Source organism: Triturus cristatus, chromosome 3_1 (genome assembly GCF_964204655.1).
Source record: "Triturus cristatus chromosome 3_1, aTriCri1.1, whole genome shotgun sequence".
Taxonomy (NCBI): Eukaryota; Metazoa; Chordata; class Amphibia; order Caudata; family Salamandridae; genus Triturus; species Triturus cristatus.
In genome coordinates, this window is record NC_140583.1 from 769,338,922 (window position 1) to 769,347,889 (window position 8,968).

General features: G+C 44.2%; 1 long non-coding RNA gene across 1 annotated transcript; it reads right to left on the reverse strand.

Annotated features, from left to right (window-relative positions):
• Positions 1-4,181: 4,181 nt before the first annotated feature.
• Positions 4,182-8,763, reverse strand: LOC146860981 (uncharacterized). The gene is made up of 2 exons (XR_014978897.1): positions 8,295-8,763; positions 4,182-7,405 (listed from the first exon to the last, which is right to left on the reverse strand). It is a non-coding gene; the product is annotated as an uncharacterized LOC146860981 (long non-coding RNA).
• Between the last annotated feature and the right edge of the window lie 205 nt (positions 8,764-8,968).

An 8,968-nucleotide genomic window follows, 5' to 3' on the forward strand; every position in this document is an offset into this window, starting at 1 on the left:
CAGGGTAGGGACAATCTTATCACTCACTGCTCGATAGAACTCCGCTGGAAGCCCATCGGGACCTGCGGCTTTCCCATTTTTACAGGACAATATGACTCCCCTGACCTCCGCTTGGGAGACTTCCCCATCTAACTGTTGCTGCTGTCCAGGGTTTAGGGAAGGAAGAGTAATATCCTCAAGCCAGCTCTGAACACTAGAGTTCGCCACGCTTTTATTCTCGCAATAGATGTTTTGAAAAAAATGTCTGAAAGACATCACCTATATCCTCATCTGTGGAAAGAGTTGTGTCTCCCCTGACGATTTCTTTAATATGGTTCTTTGCCCGATGAGATTTAGCCTTCCAGGCGAGGAGTTTACCAATCCCTTCCCCATACTCGAAATGGGCAATCTTGCTAGCTTCCCATCTTCGAGTGAGTCTAGTGTGAAGAACAGACTCCAACTGACCCCTTAAGTTGTCACACTTAGCCTGGGACTCTTGTTGGATTAAGGGTGAAGCTTGGCCAATTAGATCACCCTCTGCTACCTTGAGCTTGGCTTCCAACGATGAAACCTCATCTTTATATTTAAGATAAGATATCATTTTGGAAGGGTAAAGAGGGGTGGGAGAAAAAAAAAGAGTGTAGAATTGTTTTAGGCTAGAAGTTTTTCTTTTTCTCTTTAGTTTTTTCGCCAGTGCATCAGGTGGTGGGGGTGGGAGGCCTCCGAGAGCAGCTTCTGGACTTCGTCCAGATTTCTAGGGTAGGGGTTCTCCATGGCGGGAGGGTCGGCGCACGGGTGGGTGGTTTGGAGGTGTTGCAAGGTAAAAAATGTAATAAAAATGTCCTCATTTGCCCCTTTGTTACAGTGCTAATCTCATTTTCAGAGCAATCATGGAACTTTTAGGGAGCTTTGTAGGTTGTAGGGCTGGTCTTCGGTGCTGGTCTCTGTGGGTGTACCGGTTTGATCCACCATGAGTGTTTTCCAGATTTTGTCCTGGAATGTCAATGGCCTGCGTATAAGGCCAAGGAGAGATAAGATTTTGCAATATCTTGGGGACACCCCTGCGCAGGTCATTGCCCTCCAGGAGACTCATCTTCGTAATGACGAGGTCAACGCCCTTTAAAAAAATTAAAAATGGGTTGGACCATATGCCTGTACTAACCAGACTGCTAATATTAGAGGGGTCCTAATTCTTTTTAAGAAATCGGCCAGGGCACGTATCTTGTTCCAGTTAGCTGACCCAGGTGGTAGGTGGGTTATTGTGAAAGCTGTTATTATGGGGTTCCAGTTTGCCTTGGTTGGTTATTATGGGCCAAATCAAGATGACCCTTTTTTTTTAAAACTATCTTTCTCCATCTGGTCTATTTACCTGACCTAGTGATACTAGCTGGCGATTTTAATATTGTTCTGAATCCCCTGCTTGATAAAACGCCTAATAACAGAGCTAGGGTTCCATCTAAAACACTGGATTTTTTATTGGGTGCCATGAAGCAATTTGCCCTATCAGATATATGGAGAGAAAAATCAGGTCACCAGATTGGAGTCTCATATAGGAATTTTAAGTATCGGCATGCATCTAGAATAGACTATATATTGATTAGTCAGACACTAAGAGGTAGAGTAAAAGAGATTTCTTACTTGGCTTTACATCTGTCAGATCACTCCGGTATCTTGCTGGGGCTTGAGCTGGCAAAAGCTAGCCTTACTCGGTCATGGTCCTTCGACCGTACCCTCTTATTGGAAGAAGAGGAGATCTTCTTTTTGTCGCCGGAAATAGATTTTTTTCGGGGGGTTAATGTGGATTCGGCCCCAATAGCAGTAGTTTGGGACTCTCTAAAGCCTACTTGCGGGGTAAAATTACAAGTAGGTCAAGCTATAGGAACAAAAAATATAAAGATGTTCATTTCTGTTGCAAACTTTTTCTCATTGCTCACATTTATACGTACAGCACTTTAATGCGAAGATGGCCCTTTTCTACAGAATATAAAACTAAAAATAAATCAAAAACTAGGTGAGAATTGAATTGTAGTAGGAGGGAAGTGTGATCAGTACTGCAGGTCTGCGGATGCTATGACTGATGATGCAGTGTTCTACATTGGGCACGTCAGGGAGTAGGTAGGTGATGGCAAGGAATAAGGGACAATCACAAGTAATTGCTCCCGTCTACTCCCAATTGATACTCTTTTTTGCACTTGCCCTTCTAAAATGCTTATTATGCCATCAATAACACTTCCCAGAAACCCCTGGGGCCACCTTACCTAAACAATAAGAAATATTCTTGGAGGTTTGTTCTTGGATGCCCCACATCCACTGCTGAACTTGACCCCCTTGCTTGTTCAGCAAATGGAATCATGCCACCATGCAAGTCGAGCATTCAGTTACATAAGAAGGAGGGAGGAGAACACATCAAACTAAGTAGGTAGTTCACGGTTGACCCAAGTCAGCTTCTTATGCACAGAGGTAGGACGAAGTGCCTTGTTTCATGGCTGCTTCCTCGTTTTGTTGGGAAGGATTTTGGTGGAACACGTAAATATCATTGTCTGATGCTCTCCCTTACTTTCACTTGCTCAACAGGGACACCAGAAACTCTGATTAACAGTTCATGCTGTCAAATCTCAAAATTGGAAAGCATGATCTCAATTCTATTCAGTAGCCCAGAGATGGTGCCAAGATTGGGCAAATTCACCTCTTCTTTGACCAGCCTCTTGGAGCCCAATTTGGTAGTCTGTCAAGAATCAACAAAGATCAGAAAGCTGTAATTTGAACCGATAGAGTAATTTTAACATGTTTGACCACAAGCACGATTGCAGTAAGCCTATCAATCCAGGATTTTTTAATTCTTCACTCTAGCTCTTGCTAGTGTGCTGTGAACTCTAGGTCCTACTGATAACACTACGACATACTGGAGCGAGAAGAGAAAATATAACTCTACTCATCCTCTCTATTTAATTTCTGAATGCATATGGGGTGCTTTTTTGATACAGTACTTTTACTTAAATATCTTCAAACTCGTTTGGAGTGAATATGGATTTTACTTATTTGTCCTGGGAAGTCTGTAAAAGACGAAACACCTATTGGCACGAGCAGAGAATTCATGAAATAAACACGCATCATTGTTGATCAAGGATTGGAATGTTTTGTGGCGCTCGAGGATTAGATTTCTAATTTTTGAGGATTTCCTTTTGTGGAGTGTTTGATGGCCATTCCACCTCTATGGAAGCATCGATGATTTCTTGCACACAGTGATACAGATTGACTTTTTTTCCAATGCAGATGCGCACCTGCTGATGATTTGCCTAACCATCAAAACTGTGCTATTGCCAAACCAGGTTTTGCTTGCTGTGGCCATCATTAATTGATAGAAATTCATTAACACCCTTGGCTGTCCAATATGTGAGTACTGCAGCACACAAAACCATTCCAAGCACTGCAATTTGAAGTCCCTGTTTCAAAACAATCTCAACAACAACAAAAAATACATCTTGTGCCTCTGTGGGACCCCACCCCAAAAAAGACTAAACACAGAATGAAGGTCTCACTCACAGCTCACTTAAAGCAAGGGGTGCTACATGTTGGGGCCAAAACCTTTAAGGACCCATCACAGATTCTGAACAGAGGAACACCAGTTGCTAGTTTACATCACCAAGAAAAAAAGTGAAGCAAGGAAAGGGGGTGGAAATATGGCTAAGATGGAGTCAAGTACCCAAGCACTGCAGCATTTGTAAAGTGACAGACAATACAGGTATGTTTTTTTAATCCTATAGCTGCTATCGTAGTCACTTTGCTCACTGCCCAGCACACCAGGGTCAGATGGTCAACCAACCACAAATGTCTGCATGGCCAAATGCAACAGAAAGTGACATCAACAAAATATCTTAATGAAAAAGGGGACACGTTGTACATGTGGAGCTATTCTGCACACAAATGCAATACCAGGAACCAACTCTAATTCTACTAGCTAAAACAAAAGTATATATTTTGGAATTAGCTTGCCACCCCAATCCCTACACCACCCAGAGAAGACTCATGCCAGTTGCAGTTCATGCAAGCTATATGCTTCCTCCATTCTCAGAAAAGATTGAGGAATTGGGCACTCACTAGGAAGCACATGCCCAATTTCTTAAACAAAGGTACAGCAAACGGATGTTGTGCGCGAACTCACATGAAAAGAACGGCAAAGAATAAGAGAAACTGAAGATATATAAATAGAAAAACGTCTTTATTTATAAAATATAAATCAACTAAAAGTTACCTTTTCTTATTAAAATAACTGAATATATACAGAAACAAGTGCTTCAACAGGAAAGAAGTAATCAACTTCAGATCGCCTAAAAATGATTCTTCACATGAAAAACTGGGGCAAAACAATTAGAACCAATAAACCGAAAAGAGGGGAAAAAAATACAAGCCAAATAGGATATCAGAGCTGGCAGGGTTCAGGAATCACACATGGCTTACTAGAAATAATCACCTTCCTTGAAATCCCAATATTAAATACTTCAACAATTTTAAAGCTTTTCAAAGAGCCATTGGCAAGGTTTCAAACCTTGGCCCCACTGCCAGCCGTGCACTGGAGCAGCAAAGTGATTTAGAGGAGTAATTTTGTACAAGTGAGACTTTTTCACATCAACTGTAGAACGAGCACTTACCAGAACAACAGGTTTTAGAGACGTCTATTTTTGGAACCTGACATAGGGAAAGCACAGAAAACCAACTGAATATCGAGTAACTTCCATCCAACATTGAGATGGATAGACCCTTACTATTGTCTTCTCCATAGATGCACTGCTGCTCACAGCAAAGCCTTTCATCAGATGTTTCATGTGCGCGTTAGCACAAGGACCCAGGGAAGCGATCTGCTTTGCTGTTCTTACTGCCCCAGCAGTGGAAAAGAATTACTTAATGTAATCCATTTCCACCTCTGCATTTCTAGGGCCCCGTACACAGATTCCAGCCAGTATCTTCACACCTAATTCCAGGTATTGGTTAAAAGTCTCCAGCAATGGGTACAACTTGCAGGGCCCATAGTTACCAAGTCCTTTACCATATATTTTTTCCTATTCAGGTGGCCTTTCTGCTTAGAATAAACAACTTGATCTAAGCAAGTCTATTTTCAGCAGGTAGGAAGGATGTCACCAGGCAGGACATGCTCCAGCAGATAGCATGGCATGCCACCTACCTGTTGTGAGCATGTAGCAGCTCTGTGTCTCAGTACTCTGCTTCTACATTCATGTCTGATGGTTTTACTGGGTGTATTTCTGCACTTGTAAAAAAAAATGGGTTCTGTATTCTCACAATGATAAATTCGGGTGCCGAACACTGCACCATTTAGAAGCAGCTGGAAGGTATGACCTCTGGGGACACCACATTAGCCGACTTGTAATTAAGCTTGGGCAATATTTCCATTATACTCGTTATTGTTGCATAATTTTACGTTTCAATTGTAATGCGTAAAGCCAGAGATGACGCTATTATGTCAGGTCACGGAAACAAGATTTAGTTCAGGTAAGAATTCCATTACGGGAGCACAGGAAATACGTGAATGGAAGGGAGCGAGTAGGTCACATGCAATTAGAGCAAAATGCCTCCCCACACCCATATTGCATGCGAGGTGCTGTGTTGCCATATCGCAAATTAATAAAGAATGTTTGGTATTTTGCGTAATTTACACAAAGGAAATTAACCTCAGGCAGGCGGAACTTGCGTAATTTCCTTTATGTCAATAACAAAATGCCAAAAATTCTGTGTTTTATCTTCATAATGAGGGTCAATGGCTTGTCCTTTCTCTTCCAGGTAAAATGGCTGCCAAACTGAACTTCAGCCAATCCTGTTACTGATTTGGAAAAGCTGCACAAGCAAGACTACCTTAATAGCACAGAAGGTGTAAGTAAAGCATTATTCAGAATCCTCAATCCAAATGCTTTTTTGGAGAGGTTTATACCATGTCAACATATTTTTACCCCTTGATCCACCTTGTGAAAACAATGACACTTTGATTGAGGCCTTTGCTGATACAATAGCTCAACAGGTCAACATACCTGTTGCAAGTATATTAACTGGCTGATACTATCACGTACACCTTTGTGTTACCTTTGACCTAAAAAGAACATCCAACATTAATTATCATCACACTTAAATTGTCATAGCTCCTATGGATGGAAAAATCTCGTTTGAAGAGGTTAGTAGAGTTAGCTCCGTTGAAGAAGCCAACAATAAAGGAGTGCAGCTATTTTTACCATCTACAATAACTCGAATAATAATGAAAAATTAAATGTCATCTTTGCCAGGCGCATATTTCCACCAGCAAAGGACAGATGCTATCTTGGATGGCAGAAGGAAGCCTAATCAGAACAGGCAAACAAGCCAACCCAACACTGAAACTGCAAAGAAGCCAATAAACATTGGGGGAATGGAGTTATCCAGAATTTTTCTTGCCATATATTATTGTTGAATGGCCCCTTTAAGGATAACCATGTAGCACTCTGCATTGCAACCTCGCCTACATGAGAAGCAACTAAAGAACAATGTTGGTTCTGAAAATGCCAGTAATGTTTGTTTTGATAATGAAAACCCTACACAATGTAAGTGTAATCAAGCTATCCTGCTACCAGCTAAAACCACGACCCTGTAGACAACTGCATGAAAATATAGACAGAATGAGCACAAAACAGTCAGAGAAAACAGGTTTAAAGTCTTGCCCAGTTGGCTAGTGATAACTAACAGGCCAGAAGGACCCGTGCTACTGACAGTATGCCAATGTAAGGTAGAAGTCCTGTGCTTTCCTGGTGCCATGAGCAGCTGCCAGGAATGACTCAAGAAAACAAAAATCCGCTGCTGAAGGGGCACCTGAGAGCAGCAGGGCACGTGATGTTGCAGTGGCAGTTGAGTATCTGACAGCAGAACCTCTCACTACAGGGAGGCAGCACTCAGCAGCAGGTTACAGTTAGCATGGGTGATATTTTTGCGCAAAGCTACATATCGTGGATAGGAGGATGATAAATCACAGGGAACCCGACAGTAACGCCACCTTGTAAGTCATGAAAAGTAGTGGGTTTTGAAAGCAGAGGCGCACATCAGCATAGGATACCGAATGGCACCTGGCAGTAACACCACCGTGCAAGTCAGCAGTAGCAACCTCAGCGGCTCACAAGATGCAGACAGGAGATTAGGCAGGGGCACCGGTCAGAGGTGCCTCCTACAGCAGTGTTCTCGTCTTTAGCAAGAGGGTTCGAGTCTCCTGTGGCCGTGGCATCCAAAACAGGTCACAGTTAAGGCGCTAGAGGAGAGTGCTCTTCATCACAAATACAAGCAGCAGAAGCACCCACAAAAGGCCACGTGATGCTAAGATGGGTCCCCGTCATTTTACACTGTCATCATTGATTCACAGGCCGTGGGTCCTCGGGAATCGAGCATCTTCTGGATGTGGCTGCAAAGTATAAGAGACGATTAGACTAGCACAAGACACATGTCACACATTCACGGAAACTCGTTCCCCCTCACCCGTCCCACCAATTTCTTTGAGGTTAAGGCCTCCCTGGGTAGTCTTCAGGCATAAGCGCCTTCTTTTGCAATGCAAATGAGCTTTCCAGTATCTCGTGCTCATTTGCCACTCCACACTGCCGAGCCAAAGGGAGGACGGCGCCATTACAAGTTAAATAATTTGCAATGCAAATCCCCGCTGAAAAACTTAAGTCCGTGACACATGGAGACAAATAAATCGTTTGTTATGAGGGAGTGTTTTGTTCCTCCCCACTTTTCTAGGTAAAAAGCTGTCGTGTACCAGGAGTGATACAACTAGTATGTCATACACAAGCTCTGACTTGGCAAAAGGTACCGTGGGCACTAATGTAAACGATGAGCAAGGGGCATGCCCCCTTCCGCCAATTGAATTCAGTAAAAACAAATAGGCGTACTTTCGGATGGGGGTCCACATTGTGGGTGCGCTATTAATAGCTATGCCCCTGAACACGAAAGGCTCCTAAGCGAGGTACATGTATACATTATATGTAATTCTAAAAAAAAAAAAACCTCTGGAGGTGGAATCTGCACATGTACACAGACTAGAGTGTGTACTGGGGGCTTTACAAATGCAGCCATGAGGTGTGGGAGCAATCGTGAATATTATCTCAGAGGGGAGGTACGAGAATGCACACAAAAGAGGGAGTTTAATTGATGATAATCGACTCCAAGAACAGGTGCATAGGGGATGTGAACATACATACATCCTTCAGGGGGTTAATGAGGAAGGACCAAAGCATGTGTAAATATAGGTAAGTGGGCACCACCAAAACGCACAGAGTTAAAATAGCACTCACCAAGGGGACGCGCTCAACTCATTAGTTGTAGAACCAGCTGCCTTCGGACTCCTCTCCGTCTTGCTCTTCTACTCCTGGGTCAGGGCTGCTCCCCCCATCTTCTACCCCGGACTCCGGACTGCCTTGGGCTGCTCTCAGCAGCTCCTGCAGGCCTCGAATGTAGCTCAGCGCGGCTCGCAGTGTTTGTACTTTGCTCAGTCTGCGTGGCGACCCGGTCGCGCAGCAATGTGGCACGTGCTGCCGTAGCTCCTGGAAACCCAGGTTTACAAGCCGTACGCGCTGCCGCTCGCGCTCATTGCGGCGGGAGCAGGCAGGGGGACCCGGCGGGCCAGAGCGACGGCAGCGCAGAGATGGAGAAGTCTGCAAGCCACAACCGGGCATGATAGAGAAATAGTGACAGAAAACTCAGCTAAAAGAAAATATAGGGACGCACCCGCGGCCCGTTTAAATATTTCCACCTGCAGAAGTCGTCCACGCGCCACCAGCCAATCCTAGAGCAGCATTGCCCGCGGCACACGACCCCTTTCAGTCGCCGTCCAATGGTGGCTGCGCTCGTGCAGCGCACCTGCATGCTCCTCCCACACGGACACAGTCGCGTGCCCAGCCGTGCCTCTCCCGTCAAGTGGCAGGAGAGCTCCCCCTGCAGCGTGCTCGCGTGCCATACGCGTGGCGTG